At 36.6% G+C, this 21,938-nt stretch overlaps 1 protein-coding gene across 1 annotated transcript in view; it reads right to left on the reverse strand.

The window, feature by feature from the left end:
* LOC126754207 (sodium/potassium/calcium exchanger Nckx30C) overlaps positions 1-16,643 on the reverse strand; it is a 364,196-nt gene extending 347,553 nt beyond the window's left edge. The window contains exon 1 of the mRNA XM_050466172.1: positions 16,293-16,643. The gene's annotated coding sequence lies outside the window, so the exon portion shown is untranslated. The remainder of the gene's footprint in view (positions 1-16,292) is intronic.
* Between the last annotated feature and the right edge of the window lie 5,295 nt (positions 16,644-21,938).

The following is a 21,938-nucleotide window of genomic DNA, read 5'->3' on the forward strand; positions in this document are numbered from 1 at the left end:
GTCAATCAACTCATTGCCGGCTACCACTTTATGCCCCGGTAACCAGATTAGTGTACACGGTTGTATTTTGATAGACGGTTCAGTCTTCCTATACACTCCTATACTAATAATTTGACTTCACAAGCTGACATCGCTTTTAGTGCCGCTTGACTATCGCTGAGTATAACAATGCGCCAGTTGCGAAAGTGGAGTTGGAGATTAACTTCTGCACACTGACTTATAGCAAATTCTCCTACTTTAAAAATGCCCAGAAAATATGGTATGGATAGCTTAATATGCGGTCCCGCAATGCCCGCTCCAATGCCTGCCGGTGTTTTCGACCCGTCAGGATATTACTGGATAATGCTGCCCCTCAGTAGTAGGAGGAGTGTGAAATCACTGCACCCCCCTTATTGCCGAGGTTAACTTTAAACTTCTTTGTGAAATTTACCCCCTTCGTAACATTGCCTCTTGGAAGAAGCGTCAGTGGTATGTCCCCCACTAATGGCTTCATTTGTTGAGGCGAAATTATCCTGCCTTTATCATATCCCTCTGCTGCCGTGAGCAGCATGGCATGCTTCGCTGCATGCTCAATCACTAGATGGAGCGATGTGAGCTCCAACATGACTTCAAGTGCTGCGGTAGAGCAAGTGCAGAAGTGCAGTACAGCCACTTGATGATACCTGTCTTGCAGCCCCATATCATCATCTACATATCATGAGTGGCTTTGGACAGTGTTAATTCCACATGTCTATTTCACTGTAATTTTGATATTTTCCATCCCTCTTAGCATGAAGGAAGTAAGACTTATAGGCCTGAACGATCTGGCCAGTAAGTAGACCTTCCTTCCTACCTTGAAGATTCTGAGAACCACAAGGTTTTCTGTGCTCTTCCCTGTAGAAAAACTTAGACATCACATATGATTAATTGAATGATACTTAACTAACTGCTCGGTCAAACCGATCGTAATATATCGGCACTTTAGTATAATGTACACTACTCAGATTTTCACGGTGTTACCAACCGTTGAAACTAAAACTGATTCTACTAATAATTGAGTCATTGTTACGAGCTTAGATATAACATCAAATATTATAATAAAGTGCTGAAAACTTTTCAGATAGCTTTATTAGAGCAGATGATCTCTTCTTTTCTCAGATAAAGCTGAGATATTTACGAATAAAAATGTGTAGCACAAGGCATTCAGTGAAGGTTGTGAAGTTATCAAAAGCTTGCCTCAAGCGAGTCGCCTATCCACCTCAGTTAATAACAATGACACCAAAAAAGTTCAACAATCAGCAATTTAAAGTCGCCATAATGATATCGTTTGACATTTTTACAGATAGAAGATCTCAACATCTCTTTAAAGAAAAATCGAACTGATAATGCAAGACCAAATTTCAGATAGAGAGTACTTAATTTCTGCATTTTCGATATTGCATGAACATGACCGTAAAAAAGGTTTGTTCTCGTTGGATGTCATGACAATCGCTAAAGAAATGCTGAAAAAATACTCGTACGTTCAAAATCACAGGTGACGAATCATGGATCTATGAGTTCGAAACAAAACAGCAATCGACCAAAAAAAAAAAAAACGATTTTCGTTGATAAAAATACAAATCTCTCAGCGTGTCATTGCTAGACTCGCGAAAATTAAAAAATACAAAGGCTTATAATAAGTGTATAGAAAATAAGATTGATTTTAAAATAAATATTGATTTTATTTAAAAACGTGAAAATTTAGTGATTTTGTAAGTCGGGGTCAAATAAGATCAAATGGGGCAAAATTAACTAATTCCACGTTATGGTGTTAGAGTAAACTCTTTGAAACAAAAAAGTTCCATCAATAGCTAAATAATACTAAAACTATATCTTCGAATGCTAAATAGTTTTAAATCCGAGCAAAAGCTGGTTTATTGAACAAATAACTCCTGTACGAAAAGACTATAAGGTTAAGGGTATCTAGAATAGAAGAAAAACTATCACAAAGCTTGTAGTCCACCAAATAAAATTTTAGTTGAATCCCTAAGTTTCTTAACTCAATTTTTTTTTAAACTTTAATCAATGCTTCTAATGCAAGTTTTAGCCTTCTAAAGTATATGTGATTTTGTTTTGGATAATGTTGATAACATTAACATAGATCTAATTATTAACTTTGAAAAGATAATGCTTGATTTTTATTACCAATATTTTTCAAGTACATTGTTAAGTATTACCCATTATAATTACCAATTATAAAAGAAAGTTCCTCTACATTTTGTATTTTACAACAAATACTCTCAATTTCAATTTTACGCTCTATTTTACTCTTCCTCATCAGTATATGAGCAACATCCTAATTTGTACTAATTCTTTGTCACTCCTATTCAACGCTTCGCTCAGCTGTTTCACGTTCAAAGCTTTCCAACAAACTTCAATTGAAGGAAAAAAATATATTTTTACTTTAACATATGTATATCTGTTTGTAGATATGTATGTACATCTCAAAATATGTGCATAACTGTGTATTTCCACCCACAACATCTCCACCCATCCATAACTAGTACTAGTTAATGTAACTCAACCCTTCAGAAAAGCTTTTTGGTTCATTTCCACTTCATTCCTCACTGTCTTAACCACTAAGAATGTGCGTGGCGTTGCTTTCTGACCTATGTCTTTGAGAGTTATTGGTGGTTTCTTGCATTAACTGCAGCACTTTCGCTTCATTTATGCAAATACCACTCAAGTTCGCAATATCGTTCTTAATATCGCAAAGGAGAGTCTTTTCCGTAGTATTTCATGTCTGTGTGCTTCGGTTAACATTTGTGGACTTTTTTTGAAATATTTCTTTCGCGAATAGTCATTGCCAGAGAGTGGTATTGTTAGTTATCATACTATACGGTGAATTTTGGTTGCGAATCACAAGTGATTTTAAATCATAGATACTCGTATATAACAATATCACGTGATGAAGAACATGTGATATTTATTTGCTTTTTATGAATTGATTTACCATTTATATCTAATGATTAAAAACATGGGTCATGTGTTATGTTAACTTTTACTGAAGACAAAGGAAGAGTCCTTGAGTTCTTTTAAATCCTTCAGAAAAAATTTTATGATAAATTTATAATTAAAGTATTATTCCTACTTCTTTGGTAATTTTTTACTACTCAGCCACTATTTTGTGAATATATATATGTATGTATAAGACCAATAAAATGATATATTTTACAAATATTTGATTTTTGATTTGATGTGATATCATATGGTGATACTGAAGTTATTGAAATTTTTATGCTCTCGCAACAAAGTTGCTAAGGAGAGTATTATAGTTTTGTTCACATAACGATTGTTTGTAAGTCCTAAAACTAAAAGAGTCAGATATAGGGTTATATATATCAAAGTGATCAGGGTGACGAGTAGAGTTGAAATCCGGATGTCTGTCCGTCCGTCCGTCCGTCCGTCCGTGCAAGCTGTAACTTGAGTAAAAATTGAGATATCATGATGAAAGTTGGTACACGTATTTCTTAGCTCCATAAGAAGGTTAAGTTCGAAGATGGGCAAAATCGGCCTACTGCCACGCCCACAAAATGGCGAAAACCGCAAACCTATAAAGTGTCATAACTAAGCCATAAATAAAGATATTAAAGTGAAATTTGGCACAAAGGTTCGCATTAGAGAGGGACATATTTGGCCCTAATTTTTTTGGAAAAGTGTGCGTGGCCCCGCCCCCTACTAAGTTTTTTGTACATATCTCGGAAACTACTATAGCTATGTCAACCAAACTCTACACAGTCGTTTTTTTCAGGCATTTCCATATACAGTTCAAAAATGGAAGAAATCGGATAATAACCACGCCCACCGCCCATACAAAGGTTATGTTGAAAATCACTAAAAGTGCGTTAACCGACTAACAAAAAACGTCAGAAACACTAAATTTTACGGAAGAAATGGCAGAAGGAAGCTGCACCCAGGCTTTTTAAAAATTGAAAATGGGCGTGGCGTCGCCCACTTATGGACCAAAAACCATATCTCAGGAACTACTCAACCGATTTCAATGAAATTCGGTATATAATATTTTCTTAACACCCTGATGACATGTACGAAATATGGGTGAAATCAGTTAACAACCACGCCTTCTTCCAATATAACGCTATTTTGAATTCCATCTGATGCTCTCTGTATAATACTCGCATATATATTAGGAAATGAAAATATAATTCAATACTCTAAGTACACAAATTGATCTAATCTAATTAATTTTACAGCAAAATAAAAAAAATATGTAAATGACGGATAATGAAATCTCGATTATCACTTTATCATGCGAGAGTATAAAGTGTTCGGTGACACCCGAACTTAGCCCTTCCTTACTAGTTAAGAATCAAAAAGAAACTCAAAACATAGTAAAGTGTTGAATGATTCAAGCGAATATAGTAAGAAACGTTAGTTAAACCTATGCCGAAATGGAACTTTTAGTGCAGATTTTTCGGAAGTAAAAGTTAGTGCAGATTTTAATAAACCTAAAAGTTTAAACCAATGCATATGGCTTAATCTGTTAATAACAATTGGCTCTATGGGCTCTTGAAGATCCGACGTTTTCGTGACAAATTTTTTTCAGCGATGAGACCCATTTCTGGTTCTATGGGTATGTACACAAGCAAAATTGCGGCAATTGGGGCGAAGAGCAACCTGAAGAGATTCAAGAGCTGCTATCGCATCCAGAAAACAACAAAGGCTTGATTTGGTTTGTGGACCAGTGGAATCATTGGACCATATTTCTTTAAAAATGATGGCGATAAGAACGTAACCGTCAATGGCGACCGTTATCGCCCCCCGTTCCCACGACAGTCGGGTCTACGTAACCGGAACGGACCCGGATTTTTATCCAGCCAAGGACTGTCAATTCGGCAGAACTCTGCCGCTACAACAACAACAACACCGTTATCGCCCCATGATAGCAGACCATTTGATGACTGAAATTGAAGTTTGTGACCTCGACGACATTTGGTTTCAACAAGAAGGCTCCACTAAACACACATTGCTTCAAGCTATGGATTTATGGGAGAACACTTTGGTGAGCAGATAATTTCACGTTTTGGGTCGGTCGATTGGCCACCAAGATCGTGTGATAGCACACCGTTAGACATTTTTCTGTGGGGATTTTAAAGTTTGAAGTCTATGCGTACAATCCCGCTTCGATTCAGGCTTTAGAGCAAAACATCACGCTTGTCATTCGCCAGTTACCAATCGACATGCTCGAACGAATCATCGAAAATTAAACTCTACGGATGGGCCATCAGCGACGTTGCCGAGGCCAAGTTTTGAAAGAGATAATCTTCAAAAAGTAAAGGCGAAAGCATGTTTTTCGAAAGATTATAAGCATTCACCATTAAATTTGAAATTTTTGAGTTTTTTCTTTAAAAATGTAAGGAGTTTTTTATATTGTGAAAGGGGGGCCCTATACAGTATAGTATGTACTTGTATATAAACGTCATTAACGATTAACGTGACGAGCTGAATCGATTTAGCCGTCGGCCGGGCAACCTGTCTGTACATATAGAAACTAGTTTTTGGGAAATCGATCTGAAATTTTGCACACGCGCTTTTCTCCCCAAGGTACTGCTTCGTCATTAGAATCACTGATAACGAAACATTATATCATGTAGCTGTCACTCAAACTGACTGCTCTTATACGAAAAACTGTTTTTTTTAGCAAGCTATTTTCACGAAGTTTTCCATGAGTTATTACCTAAAGTAACACCACAATCCCCGCAGGAATTATTTAGGATGGCCTACTATAGCATGTAACTGCCATACAAACTGAACGAGCAAACTTAAGATAAAGATCAGTGTATACATTTTTATGCTATAAAAGTTTAACTTGTCTAGGTATTACATATAGCTTCGGTGCAGTCAAAATTAACATGTTTTCTTTTTTTTCCAAAAATTCTTACATATGACCATTGTTTGGAGATATTACTGCGAAAAAAACTTCTTTTCTGCCTCCATAGTATTAAGTATCAGTAACATATGTATAAATATATACACATATTATTCTGATTTCGTATATATTTTATGCTCATATTCCGCTAAATGTTCAATATATCACTTCTGGTTTTTCATTATTCACACCCTTTATTTAACAACATTTTATTACGGCTGTAAATTTGCTGTAAAAAACCACTCCAATGCCATCAAAATTGTTTATATCGTCAAACTAATTTTTCTTTTTATCTACACAAACGTTTATTATCACTTTTAAGTTACAGTTTTTCTCACCTTTCCTATCATCAAGTTCCGCTTATCATTCACACACACACCTGAGTTTCCTGCCTGCGAAAAGCAACCAGACCCTGTCAGACACCTTCGGCCCAACGCGGATGTGTTCAAGTGTATGTCGCTTTGTAGAATTGTCTATATAATATGTGTTTATGTGTGGGTGTATGCATATGTATTTGTATATATATGCACTTTATTAATATATGTGTGCGTAAACGCTGCGAATTTCCTCAGGATGTGCGTGCGCTTGCTACAATCCGGTGCAAACTCGCAGCAGTGCGCCACAAAATTACCCTTTACTGTTGTTGTTTTTAATTTAAATTGTTGTTGTTGTTTTTTTTAAATTTGAATTATTGTTGTTTTTTTTTTAATTTGAATTATTGTTGTTTTTTTTAATTTCAAGTAGCTGCTTGAATTCTTTTTCAAAATTGTCCCATTTTCATTTTTGCGCTCTCTCCCACAAAAACAATTAATTCGAATTGCATATTTACTACACCCTCTTCTTTTTCTGCTTCCTCTTCTTCATACCTCTATTTGCTTGTGTGTATTTTTCCATGTGTGCTTCTCTACTTTTCAATACGCATGTCTATATTTGTTTTTATTGCGGCTTTCTACTTAATATAGCTATAGTTGTTGTTGTTAATGGGTATGCTATTTTAGTTGTATTCGTCAGTGGTTAGCTGAGATTGCGTAACTTTGTTGGGGTGGCGAAATTCTAAAGTTTGCTCGCTGCTGTATGTGCATATGTACGACTGGTTTAAAACGCTCTCTCTGGTGGGGGTTTCGCTCAGCTTGCTACGCCGCTCCAAAATAGCACACGTGTTATGTTCTTTTGAAAATTGTGTGTTAGTAGTATCCGCTATTTGTGTAATTTTTCAGCGGCGGAAAAGCATCAGCTGTTATACTCGCATATGTATTTACTCTTTTACTAATACATGTGAGTTTGTTTTTATCGTAAATTCCTTGAGTCTGCCTTTTGGTAGCACAGCATTTTGAAAATCAGCAGTGATCTCGAATACAGCTAACATTTCTTAATAATATTGTTATTTGTTTGAGATTGACATATTAGTTTGAATTTAAAATAGATGGCAACTCTTCGAAAAACCTTTTTAAAAATTCCAAACGTGTGGGAACTCAACTCAAAAACCTGGCTGAATGAAATCTTTCTCAAACATGATTATTTTAATGCCAATATTGCAATAATTCATTTATTCAATCAAAGTTGAAAAAAAAACAACCAATCATAGTTAAAAAAATAACAGATTGGCAACATTTCTTAAAATTATCTTCAACTAGAAATCTCGCTAAGTTGTTAGATAAGTCTCGCTTTGTTGGATTAGCCTCAAATTCATTTTAGTAGTCAACGATATGATTGTTTATTGGCTTTGATCTACTTTTATGAACTCCAAACAGGTGGCAACACTTCTCAAAATTTCATATTTGCGACAGAAGGTTTTCACGAAGAATGTTTAAGCGGCAATTTTGCAACAATCCATTTATGAACTCAAGTTACATAAAAAATTAACAGGTGGCAACGCTGCTTAAAATTAACTTCACCGATAAACCTTCTAATATAACGCTACTTTGGCAGATAAGCCTCAATTTTCTCATCAATATGATTATTTGATTCAATTTTATCTACTTTTAGAATTACAAGCAGGTGGCAACTCATTAAAAAAATGACGCAGAGAAATTTTTCTCAAGTATATTTAATAAATGGATTATTGCAACTTCCCGCATATGTATTTATCAATTTAATGCTTTACAAAACTATACATCTGGCAACTCTTTTCACAAATTTTTTAAATGTTGGATTTCTCATATTGTTTAAGTTGTATAGCACTTATACTGTTTTAATTGGTTTACCACCTAAATACTATTGCATGAAAATATTAAAAAAGTGGCAACATCCTGCAAATATATAAACACTATTAAACATTCCTCAAACTTTTCCCACAGTGAACATTTCTATCAATTAGTAAGTTTTTTTTTACTTAAAATTTTCTGAAAATTTGACAACACTCACATTGAGCGGTTACTTTATTATCAGTTTTTTGCAAACTTAAATTTTTCTAAAAGGTGGCAACCTCTATTATTTTTGTCAACAGTGGTATATTTCTATCAATCAAACCAATTTTTTATTTGCTTAAAATTTTCTGAGAATTTGGCAACACTCACATTGGGAGGTTACTTTGTTATCAGTTTTTTGCAAACTTAAATTTTTCCAAAAGGTGGCAACCTTAATTTTTAATTTTTTCTTCAATTTTTGACCTCATTTATTTTACCTTGTCAATTTTATTATATGACAAGTTGTACACTCGTGGCCACGCAAACCTTACCACTCAAAATTTTCAAGTGTTGTGCATGTTTGACTACACTTTATAGCGATACTTTTTGCGGTATAGAAATTTTTTATTTAAAAATAAGTTAATGGCATGTTATTAATCAAAAATATTAAAAGTTAAAAACGAAAAAGATTCAGTTACAATAATATACAAATCAATTGAAAGATAGTGAGCTTTACAAAATGAACTCGAAATGTAAGAGACTGACATGCGATGAAAAAATTATATATTTTATTGTTTTAATTTAATTTTGTTTACATAATAATTGAAATTAATATTTTATTTTCTTTTTTTATTAATTGAAACACGAAATTTAGAAAAGAAAGCAGCGGGAATTTATAAATAAAACGAAAATTTTTCAATCATCATCCAAATTTATTTATATCGCCTTCAAAATAACATCCATTTAAAGCGATGCACATGTGCCAACGCTTCTTCCAATCGTCAAAACATTTTTTATAGGCACTTTCCGGGATGGCCTTCAGCTCTCGCCTGGAATTTGTTTTGATGTCTTCAATTAAGTCGAAGCGTGTTCCGCGAAGTGGATATTTCAGTATGGAGAATAGGAAAAAATCTGGTGAATACAGTGCTTGCTAATGATATTTGTTGAGTGTTTGGCCAAAAATTCATTCACAATGATGGCTTTGTGCGATGGTGCGTTATCATGATGAAGAGTCCACGAATGGTTGGCCCACAAAGTCAGACGTTTACGACGAATAGCGTCTCGTAAGCGGCTCATAATACCAAGATAATACTCTTTGTTGACGGCTTGACCAGTTGGAATGTATTCACAGTGGACGACACACGAATATCGAAGAAAACAATGAGCATAATTTTCACTTTCGAACGGCTTTGGTGTGGTTTTTCGATTTTGGCGCGCCTTTGGCCAGCGATTCGGATGATTGGTGGGATCCGAATTGGCATGTCTTCGACGGCCTCCCGACTTCCTTGAATGCTCTGTATCACTCGTAAGTGCGCGTTTTTGATAGAGCAGATTCACCAATTTGCCGACGGGATAGTACGACAAAGCTTTTTAGGGGCCGTGGTAAAAATTGGACGATGGGCATGGCACCACCCACTTTGTGATGAAATCCCACATCTCAGGACCCGACTAACCAATTTCGACAAAATTTGTGAATATAAGAGAAATCGGACAATAACTGCGCCTAACTCCCATAAAGTACAATTTTAAATTGCACTTAACTCTTTTACTTTCCAGTACACAAAACAAGAAGCAATTAATATAACGGTATAGAACTCAGCACTAATAATGCTTTTAGTATATGCCACCTTGTGACAAAAAATTGTTCAAATCCAACGAAACCTGTTTACGCTGCTAGGTACCGAACGCCAGTACCTATAGTTAACTTTTGATCGAAAATGGATGTCAATGTGTGATATATATAACTGGAATTAAGGGATAATCCTTCGGTTATAATGGTATGTTAGTGTGTCAAAATTACTTGATTCAAACCAGGGTCCGGCACTCGAAGTGTAACCAACTTCAGACCGTTCGCGCAACTGTCGCACTGGAATCAGCTGTTTATAAATTTGCTGAATGACAGTTCGGAGTATTGTTCACAAGTGTACATAAGCGTTTTGCCAAAAGTGAACGCAAAAAAAGTGATCAGCAATGGAATTCAAACGTAATAGTGTGATTGCTTTATATGTATTTAGTTGGAAAATCACAGCCAGCAATTGTTCGTGAGCTCAAACACCTTAATGTGAATAAAGTTTTTGTTTATCGCACCATCACTCATTACAATGATACTGGTAGCATCGCAAAACGCCATGGAGGTGGTCAACCAAAGACTGCAACGTCACGTGAGATGGTTCGGAAATTGAAGAAGCGACTTGAGCGAAATCCACGACGAAGTGCCAATCAAATGGCTAAAGAGCTGAAAATATCCGACCGCAGCATCCGACGCATATTGAAAAATGAGCTCAAGGTCAAGCCTTACAAGTTCCAAAAGGCCCATGATCTCACACCGAGGCAGCAACAAGTAAGGCTTGAGAGAGCGAAGCCTTTGCTTCGCTTGGCAGAAAGCGGTCAAATTCCGAACATTGTGTTTTCTGACGAAAAATGTTTTCCAATTAAGCAATTCGTAAACTCTCAAAACGATAGGGTTTACTTGACCGACCGTTTATACGAGAATCTAAGCCATCCGTTGGCCACCAGGAGGCACCACCTGCCAATTGTTTTCATTGAGCCTGGCGTCAAAGTAAATGCGACATGTTATCCGGAAAGTTTTCTGGAGACTGCTTTGAAGCCGTGGGCAAACAAACATTTCGGTCGCAAACCGTGGACCGCCTCACAAAACGCGAGTGAACCAAGAATGGCTGAAAAACAACGTTCCGAACTTCATTACGACCACACAATGGCTCTCGAATTCACCAGATGCGAATCCAATGGATTATTTTCTCTTGGCTATTTTGGAGAGCAAGGTTGAGTTAAAAAATACATCAGTTTCGAGATGCTGAAGAAAGCCATTGTCCGTGAGTGAGCCACAATACCGGCAAGTCACTTTCGGCCAGCTTGCGATTCGTTTTTTGACCGTCTCAAAGCCATAGTTAAGGCAAAAGGTAGTCATATCGAGCAGAAGTCAATTGGTCCTGAATCTATGATTATTTTCACACATTTTGTACTTTAAAATAAATAAAAATAATATTCCAAACCGAATGTATGGTTCTTTTAATTGGTTACACTTCGTGTGCCGGACCCGGTAAGAAATTTCGAACTTCCGGGTGACTTTGTACTGCATATATCGCCCAATATGTGAATTATCCCAATGAAAATAAGAAAGTGTATTTTGTTCATAACAGTCTATCTTTGTGCCTAAAATAAATAAATTTGAGCGAAAACTTGACCTATCCCATAAATAACTAATATCAGGATTTTCGAACATCCAGCTGACTTTACTCTATATGATTGGTTTTACACCTTAACGTTTTTCCCTGGCATTGATTCATGCAAGTTGCAAGAGAATAATATGTTTGGTTGTTTCACTTGTTTCACTTATGTTTATATATTCTTGAAAACTTTGATTTTGATAAATATTTTTAAGGCTTCTTTTTACTTTTGCTTTATTACAAATAACCAACAGGAGGCAACATTTTAATATTTTTTTGTTTAAAATGAGTCGAACATTACATCCAGCAATCTAGAAAAATAGTCAAAACGTTAGTGACTCCACTTTGGTAGCGTTTTATGCACTGCGAGCGTGCAAAATTTTGTTATATAACGTAATTTCGTTACAGTTGCATATCTTCTTCAGAACCACGGAGAGATTTTCGAACTCGCAGACCTCTTAAATAGGGATAACAGCAAGATATTTGCGCTAAATATAATATAGTTGTTTCTTAAATATATAGTTCACAATGAATTAAAGAGTTTTGCACTTTTAAGACATTTAAGTCAATTTACCGTTAGTTTCTCCTTCACCCTAACCACAGTTTCGCTGGCAATTCAATAAGTACCTATTCACACATTTTTCTGCCATTCAGCGACTGTAACCGTGTGTGCATAATCAATGTATTCGTATCACAGCGTAACCATCTTCACTTGTTGTAATTGTTGCTGTTGTTGTGCTTGAATTTAAGATATTGGTCATTTTGTAGCCGTAGGCTCATTTCATGCATTTTTCATGCGCCATTTTGCAGTCAAGCGCTCAATGAGCACTTGAGAAATCACCGACAATGTTGCAATGGCGACAACATTTACAACAATAACAACGACGATGGCTGCTGCATAAGTTTGTTGCAATCCCAAGTAGTTGGCATGGCAAAGTTGTCAAGTAATTGTCAATGTGATTGCTACTGTCAGCATTTCTATGCAGTATGCCTATATGCTTCTTTCAGGTAGGTGTGTTTGTGTGCATAACGGTGAATGTGTGTTTGTATACTTGTATATATGTGACACTATGAATCTGTGGCATATTATGCTTTAATAAGCCTAGACTCTTGCCCCCACGCATAGGTCTACACAATTTGTCACATGCTCTCAAACTTTTCGCACGCAAATTTACCCACAAGTGCCTATAAATCCACACACACTCATAAACAAGAGCATATGTACAGACTTTCTGTTAGGCTACATGAATATACAAAAAGCAATCGCAATATAATTATAAGTAACAAATGGAATCAGAGCTAAAGGTTGAGGCTTTTTGAAAAATACCAGAAAGCTATGGTTTGTCATATTCAAAAAGAGAGAAATATGTGTTGCAAACTATTTGCTGAAAACCGGCGGAAGATAGTGAACAGAGTGCACCACACAGCAGCTCTCAGAGTTGCATCAGCCTACCGAACAATCTCACACGATGCAAAAATAGTTATAAGCGGTAATACCACAATTAATCTTCTGGCATGCGAAAGGAAAAAGCTGTGGGAGCTAAAGAAAACATTCGAAATTAACAAGAGCGCAATAGGACAAATAAAGAAAGACACAATAGCAACATGACAATGAAGATGGGGAATAATAGTCGCGGCAGATGGACGGCCAGACAATTAAAAGACCTAAACTTATGGACAAGCCGTACATTTGGAGAAGTCGATTTTCACACAACCTAGCTATTGTTCGGTCACGGATACTTGCGAAAGTACATCCTTTGAATGGGAAAAGTAGAAGAGCCGTTACGGCTACACAAAAGACTACGCTGAACACACATTCTTTGAATGTATGCGATGGCAACGAGAACGCACAGCCGTAGAAGACCTGGTTGGCCCAATAAGTACGGACAATTTAATCAGTGTAATGTTGGAGAATGAAACAACCGGGGGATTATCCAGAAATTTGCAGCCTGGATTTTAGTGACCTGCAAATGATAGATTCCGTTACAATTACTGGATAAGGACTGATACTTCGGAAGGCATTTTCCACCCTTTTCCTCGCAAAGAACACAATGTTAACTCACTAGGTGATTATGAATAGAATCGGTGTAAGCCCCAACTCCTAATATAATAGTATCCTCGTCTCCAAGTTCTTTCCCTTATATCCAAAATGTTCTTTGTTTGAGTCTACATACATATAGTTTATCCCATATAGCTTCTTTCAATAAATTAGGTGGTTTTTATAGAATAACTTCATGATGCAGAGTATATATTATATAGAAACAAAGTTAGTGTATAAAAAATAATATGTAATAATAACAAATATTAATCATTATCCATTCAAAAATAGTGCAGGTCGCCTTCAAGTTCGTGCATCCTGGGTGATGCTAAATGACATGCGGCCTTCCCGGCCTTTCAGCTCCTAGACGACTTTAGCTTTGGAACTGGATTTTGAATAGGATTTCGATAGACCCTATGATGGGGTAACACTCATTAGAAAAGGCTGACGGGCTAATGTCGCAACCGCCTCCGTCCCGTTAAAACCCGGACAGGTTTCAGAGTACGTTCTCCCCCTTCGTTGTTAAGTTGGCGGTAGGTGTAAGTTGAGACGACTACTTCTTTGCGCTGGTCAGCTCTGAACGTATCAGCTCATAAGGGCGTGAGTCAATCCTTGCCTTTGCTTCATTACTGAGACAACTGAGACAACCTTGGGATCATCGAAGGTGACTACCTTTCAGGGGGACGGACAGCGGCTCATGGACAAAAAGAAAAACGCAAACGTTGACGGAAAGGTGACAAAGGCAAATTGATGTCGAATCTGATGCCCAGATCTGTGCCGGGTGGGCGACCAAAATGCAGGAATAAGACAGAAATTCCAGTAGGAAGTTCTACATCAGGCCATTCTACGAGCAATAGGATCGGGGAAGCCGATGGAAATCCACCGGCAAGCGAGATGGGTAGAATCTTCAAAGGCGGCGGAATCGCTAGCACTAGCAAAGGATTTATGTATTTGTATAACACAAAAGTAAAATATTACATAAATAATTTAAAAAATATGTAATTAAAAAATATTAAAAACAACTTTTTTGACAAAATTTTGAAAATTTTAAATAAACAAAATTAAAAAAAATTTGCAAAATATTAAAAACTAAAAACATTATAAATTTTGAAAATATTAAATTTTAAATACAAAAAGTTAAAAAAAAATTATATTTAAATTCAAAACAAATTATAAATTTTTAAAAATATTAAATGTGTAATATAAAAAAAATTTAAAAACAATTTTGATAATATTAAAAACTAAAAAGGAAAATAATAAATTTTGATAATAATATGTTAAATGTTGAAAAAACAAATTAAAAAAAAAAAATTTCATATTAAAAAACCTAAGAAAGTTATAAATTTTGTAAATATCAAATAAAAACAATGTTTTAAAAATTTTTTAAAATATTAAAAATTAAAAAAAAAAATTATAAATTTTTGAAATATTAAATACAAAGATATATAAATATGAAAATATAGTTATTACTTATTTAAATATTATAATATTGTATAGCACCACATAAATTGCACTTTCTTATCTAAAAAAAAAGTAATTAGTAAAGTTGCATTTAACGATTTTTATTTTTATTATCTTTGCAGTCGTTACATTCAGCGCTGTTTGTCTACAATATTTCTCTCACACTACGCCACATGACACACAACTAACCACCTCCAGCCAACCAACACTAAACTCTGCATCCACATTTTTTTACTAAATTGCGTTGGCTCTCCTTCGTCTATGCGCTTTGGCACCATATTCGCGCTATTATTATATCTAAGCGCTGTAGATAAGTAAGTGCAAGTGAAGAAAACGCAAAATTTGAAAGTAACATGCGAGAAAAAAATGTTCAACTGGCAAGTATACGCTCAAGAATTTTTGGGTTATTTCGCTTTTTTCTTTTCGCTATCAATTTTCCGACGTCAGTTTTTACTACTTAACATTCCAGCCACATAAAATCCTTTACTCCTTATCAGCTAATCGAACAATTGAACCATTTTATTTTACCACTTTTCTTGCGCGTTTCCTTTACGCTAACCTTTCACAAGCCACTCACACACACACACACATACACACACTAATATACGCCCGAACTCATCGCTGGTATCGTCTGCGCTATTAAGTGAGCGCAACCTTCTCCACCAACAAACATTCCGGCAGCTACGGGCTCTACACCGCCCAGCTAAGTATGCACGAGAGATATACAACAACAACAACAACACTTTTACACACTTTAGGTGCTGACCATTAACTCCACCTGGACATTTTCACAAACACGCGCAAGCACTTTGCTGCATGCATATATAAATTTGATACTGGCACACATTGGCTGTGGGAATAAAGCAGATATTCAGTTTTGTTACTCATACGCCCCGGTGACCGCTACGAGGCTGGCTGTAAAACACACCCGCGCACTTGACGTTGCGTGCGGCAAGCGTGTTGGTGTCATTGTAGTTGTGTTGTGTTAAAAGCGAACACACATACACATAAGTCTATGTATTTGTGTGTTGTGTGTGTGTGTGTGTCGGTTTTGAGTGTATTGGTGTGCCTCGTTAATATCCTTTTCACACACCCAAAAATGTGTTTTTGGTGACTCGTTTTGCTTGCGCGCTTTATTGTTGTTTTTCCTTTACCATTTTTGTTGTTGTTATAGCATTTCTTGTTTTTGCCGCTGCTGGCATTGTTTTTGTTTTGCCTACTTTATTACATGATTATATAAAAAATTCTGTTTAAACTTTTCAAGACAAGCATTTCTTTAGCGAAAAACCATTTTTGCTTAAAAATTTCGCTCTACAACAACAATAACACTAATAGCAATAAAATATTTTGCTTACTTTTTCATGCTATTGTTAGTTTTTGACCGAAATACGCCTGCAAAGCGGCTCTTTCACAAAATTTTCCACAAAATGTTATTTTCTTCAAGCACCGCACACCGATTTTCTCACCAAAAAACGAATGCGCTTGCACAAAAACAAAAAGAAATTCAATAAAATCTTAGAAAATTTTCTAGTAGTCACCGCACTGTGCAGAAATTACTTAATTTCTCTTGCAATTATATTCTTTCTTTATCAAGTATCTACACTTTTAGCCCAACGCCGTTTGGCCATTATTCTACAGAGTAGTCCGCGTTACAAGCTGCTGCTGCGGTGGCCCGCAACTTGTTTCTCCGCAACGCACGAGACTGTTACTCGGCACGAGTGTCGCAACCTAGCAAGGCAGCGCATACCTTTCGCTAGCAAGCAATAGAAATGTAGACAACAACAAAAATCCGACAGCGCACACAGCGCAGCGCCAGCAAAAGAGAATTGGCGTGTATGGAAAAAAAGGAAAATCGAAAGTAGAAATTCGAAATACGTCGGCTTTGCAACACAATAAAGCGTGGCAGCGAATGCGGCAAAAAACTGGGAGTGTGGGTTTGTCGGCACATTAATCGGCCAGTCGGTTAGTCGGTTGACGTTTCGTGTCCGTGCACATGATATGTTGCAAGCTTTTACAACTACGCAAAAGCTGCTGAAAGCTCAACGGTAAATAAGTGAGTGCGTCTATTTTGAAAGTGAAAGGAAAGTGAAAAGGAGTTGCAAATTGGAGAGAATTACCAACTGTTAACCAGTTGAGTGAGTTTTTGTTGCAATTGGAGCATAAAGTTGGTAAGAGTTTGGAGTGCATCTATTGAGTAACTCAACAGCAGCTTTTTAAAACTTAAAATTGTATACAAGATAATAGTAAAAACAAGAAAAAACATTAACTTCGGCTGCACCGAAGCTAATATACCCTCCACAGGTGCATTTCTTTTAGTAAAAATGTGTTCAGCTTGTATGGAAGCTATATGCTATAGTAATTCGTTCTGAAAAATTTTTTCGGATATTCTACATATTATTACCTTAAGCAGTAATTCATCTCAAATTTCGTGAAGATACCACGTCAAATGCGAAAGTTTTCCATACTAGCACTAGATTCCGATCGTTCAGTTTGTATGGCAGCTATATGCTATAGTTAGCCGATCTGAACAATTTCTTCGGAGATTACATTATTATCTTAGAAAATAGTATGTGCCAACTTTTGTGAAGATACATTGTCAAATGTGAAAGTTTTCCATACAAGAACTTTTTTCCGATCGTTCGATTTGTATGGCAGCTATATGTTATAGTGGTCCGATATCGGCAGTTCCGACAAATGAGCAGCTTCTTGAAGAGAAAATGACGTTTGCAAAATTTCAAAACGATATCTTAAAAACTGAGGGACTAGTTCGTATATATACAGACGGTCATGGCTAAATCGACTCATATATATACAAATATACTTTACGCTTCCTTTTTGGTGTTACAAACTTCGTGACAAACTTAATATACCCTGTTCAGGATATAAATATTTCTTAGAATAAATTTGGCTAAACTAATTTTTTTCCAAATTCTATTTAAGTCGTATATCCATATCCATGGGTTCTTGAATATAAGGAAAATGGAGCATTTCTGAACATTTCTGGAGCGTTCAACAACATCTCTACGGAATCTATTCTGAATAGTACCCAGTCAGTAGGTGTTGATCCTGCTATACAACGTTGGAACAGAAGCCTTGACCTCTAGAAGGATAAGAGCAGTATGGAATGCCGCTGGAATAACCAAGCAAGTCTGTAGGGGTACACCGCAAGGTGCACTGCTATCTCTGCTTCTATGGAAAATAGGGGTGAATAAACCCTTAAGGATCAAAACGCCAAAGCCCCTAAGGTAGTGACATATGTAGCCAACATTGCCATTTTAATGTCGGGTAAGTATCTACAGATCATTAGCAGTATTATGACCACCACTCTCAATACAGTACAGAACCCGGTTGATTCTGAACCCGGAAAAAGCGGATCTTCTTGTGTTCACAAGGATGCACAAAAATCCTCTATGGAGGTTGCCTTCGATAAATGGGACACAACTCTCTCTCAAGGACCGATATCGCATATCGGTCAGAAGTGTTGTGGGAAGCAGGGCAGCAGTGGAAAATGTTGCTAAAAGCAAGCAACTTCACTTCTACAGGGTGCCAGGTCGCAAAGGTATCGAGCGCGAGGAAATTGCCAAGAACGGTGTAAGGCTAACACTCGAAAATGTAATCAGCATTGAAAAACCCATGCATTGTCCATACGAAGATCTAAACAGCGTGGTAAAGAAAGTCAAAACCCGATGTAACGAGGTACCTAGATGCAAAACTGCAAAAGTCAGGCGTGAGACGGTAGATCGGATGTAAATTCCAATTGGCACTTGATAATAGAGACTGCAGGAACATGATGAAATACTAACTGGTCACTGTATGGTGGCGCCACGCGCCCGCAGGATGGAGCTGTCAGATCGAAAAAACTGCATGAAATGTCTAGAGCAGGCCACCAGGAAAACAATGGAGCATCCCGCATTGGCAAGACTACGCTGTAAGCATCTGGGGTTTCCACGGTATGATACAATGGAAGAGGTATCGATAGTGAAGGCAAAAGTTCGGTTAAAATACGAGTCAAGCGCAGGTATCCTAAAGGATGACTACTGTTCATGGAGCTAGCAACTGAACTCCAACTGGTATCACAAAGGATCAAAACTGTTCTATGTGTGTCTCATTGGCCTTCTAGACTAACCTAATCTCATATATGTATTTATAACCTAAAAGCTAAAACAAACCTCGACTAGAAGATGTTGTTCGTACAATGATCTACGGTGTAAAAAATCAAAATTTTACAAAATGGCGGCTTATACAAAATATGGCTAACCCTTCCGATCTGCCCCAGTTTCGCGAAAACACTGAATAAGTAAGCAATTTTACAAATGATATTACAGCGTCAATTCTATAAACTTTCGTCTTCCGACGGCTATAAATAATAATATATAGAATTTTAGTTTTTCTGGTGTCTCTACCGCAAAATAGTACAGATCTACTGTCTACTGTATGCCAAGTAGGTGGGAGGAGGCCAATGTTTTCTTCATACCGAAACCAGAAGGAAAACTGTTTCTTGCCAAATTTTGTAGAATAGTTAAACATACTTTTCTAAAACTTTAATGAAAAGCCCCACAAGATTATCTAAAGGCGTTAAACAAGTAAGGAAGGGTAATTTCTTGAGATGAATTGTCTCCGAAGTTTATACCTCAAATGATAAATGATAATCGAGATTTCATGTACGTCATTTACATATTTTTCAAATACCGTATTTGTGTAAAGTTTTATTCTATCATCATTGGTTCCTAATGTATATATTATACAGAGACGATAGCATCGATAAAATTCAAAATAACGTTATATCCAAAGCATCTTTGAAAAAATTTACGGTCCAATGATTCCACCAGTGTTAAAACCACACCAAACAGTGAATTTTTGAAATCGGCATGGGTAGTTCCTGAGATCTGGTTTTTTAGTCCATAATGGACGAGGCCAATTTTGCTTATTTACGTAAAACCAGAAATGAGCCTCATTCTGAACAAAAGTAAATCGGACGTAAAAAGTGTTTCTGAAACACATTTTGTTAGTCGATTAACGATTTTAGTGATTTTCAACATTCCTTTGATGGGAGGTGGGCGTGGTTATTATCCGATTTCTTCCATTTTTGAACTGTATATGGAAATGTCCAAAGCATACTGACATCTTTTGGTTGACATAGCTATGTAGTTTCCGCGATCTGTCAAATACTTAATGCATGAAAATTAACCTCAAAAAAAATTACGATCAAAATATGGCTAACCCTTCCGAATGAATAAGTAAGCAAATTTCAAATGATATTACAGCGTCAATTCTTTATAGGTTTTCGGTCTTCCGACGTGGCAATAATTTTAATAATATATAGAATTTTACCTTTTTCTGGTGTCTCTACCGCAAAATAGTACAGATCTACTGTCTACTGTATGTCAAGTAGGTGGGAGGAGGCCAATCTTTTCTTCATACCGAAACCAGAAAGGAAAACTGCTTCTTGCCAAAATTTTGTAGATCCATCAGTTTACATACTTCTTCCTAAAAATAATGAAAAGCATCTGCCACAAGATTATCAAAGTATAAAAATCGTACACAACCGTTTGGACTTCAGGTAGCATGTGTACGTCAAAGGTTAATTCGGCGAAAATAGAAGAATATCTTCTCGCAAGAAGGAAATTCATTCACTACCAGTAGCGTCTATACTAAGTAAGGAGTGAATGACTATACCCTCAGTTGGAAATCATCTGCGTGCCCAGACATACCTATAAGAATAGAACGGCAGATAAGTGTCCACGCTCGAGACTATACAAGTACAGATCTTGGAACACAATTAATATTAAAACAGGGTATTAAGGTACTTTATGGCAGCTGATAGTGGACAGTCAAAAAGCTTCTGCCTTTGAACAAAAGGCAACTCAGTCACAATCTATGCGTCATCACAGGGCAACTACTGCTAAGATTTCACCAACGGCCGGATGGGATCGGGTTTATTTCACGCTTCTCAATGCTCCAACTTAAGAGACAACGCGCAGTTGGGATGGAAAAAAGTCAGGATTTTATAAGCTGCTGGATGAGGCTTAATTGGTTACCGCTCCGCCTCTTATTTCAACCAATCGACCAACTAGTAAAAATTTTTGCCAACTCCTAAAAGTATTTCCCCGACTTTGAACTTTTCGAAGAGAGTATAGAATGTTAGTTTTCATCCGAATTCTGACCTTCCTAATATACTAAATAAAGTTTCCTACTCACACAATACTTGCGACTCTATGAACTACGGATCTGATCACGGAAATTAAGCAGCGTCGGCTGTGGTTAGTACTTAGTCAGTGCCATGTCTGGAAATGCAATCAGATGAATCCAAAATATTATTAATTTAATTATTGTGAAGCAAAAAAACTCTACATATATTGCAAAAATAAAAATATGTTTCAATTTTGAGTGAGTACCTTTCATTATCTGAGTAATTCCATTTTGAGTTTTCTATAGAATTTGAGTGACTTCAAACTTGAGCAATCATCGTTCTGTCACGCAAATATTGAACTCTCTGACTAAATTCAAAAATATTCCACTTTTCTGCGCACAAATTGCGGCGCGACAAGATTTTAGAGACTTACGAGTGTCGCTCACTTGCGATTATAGTAGAAAGAGCTGTCGTGCTCATTTGGATGTGCGAGTGCAATGCGCTCTCATCCCTCCCAACAAACCTGCGCCGGGGAGTATGCTTGTGCATGTGTAGAGCTATGACGGTGCCGCACTAGTAGTAGCTCTTCGGCCGTTCGGTGTAAGACAGTTTATTGAACAATTTTAAGGATTTCAGAGCGTACGAATACTAAATCATTTGTTTACATGCAAACTGTTGTGTACTCGCGCTATTTGTTTTTGTACACGATTTTTCTTGCTTTTTAGCTATAACTCACAAACACACTTTCGTCGGCCGAGAGTTTCCGGCTACAATATACTTGGAGCAAACACACACGCACAAACATACTCAAGTATGTTATATGGCAAGAGTAAAGAAGAAGAACATAAATTGCAGAAAAGCTAACGGTGCT

This window comes from Bactrocera neohumeralis, chromosome 3 (assembly GCF_024586455.1).
Source record: "Bactrocera neohumeralis isolate Rockhampton chromosome 3, APGP_CSIRO_Bneo_wtdbg2-racon-allhic-juicebox.fasta_v2, whole genome shotgun sequence".
Taxonomy (NCBI): domain Eukaryota; kingdom Metazoa; phylum Arthropoda; class Insecta; order Diptera; family Tephritidae; genus Bactrocera; species Bactrocera neohumeralis.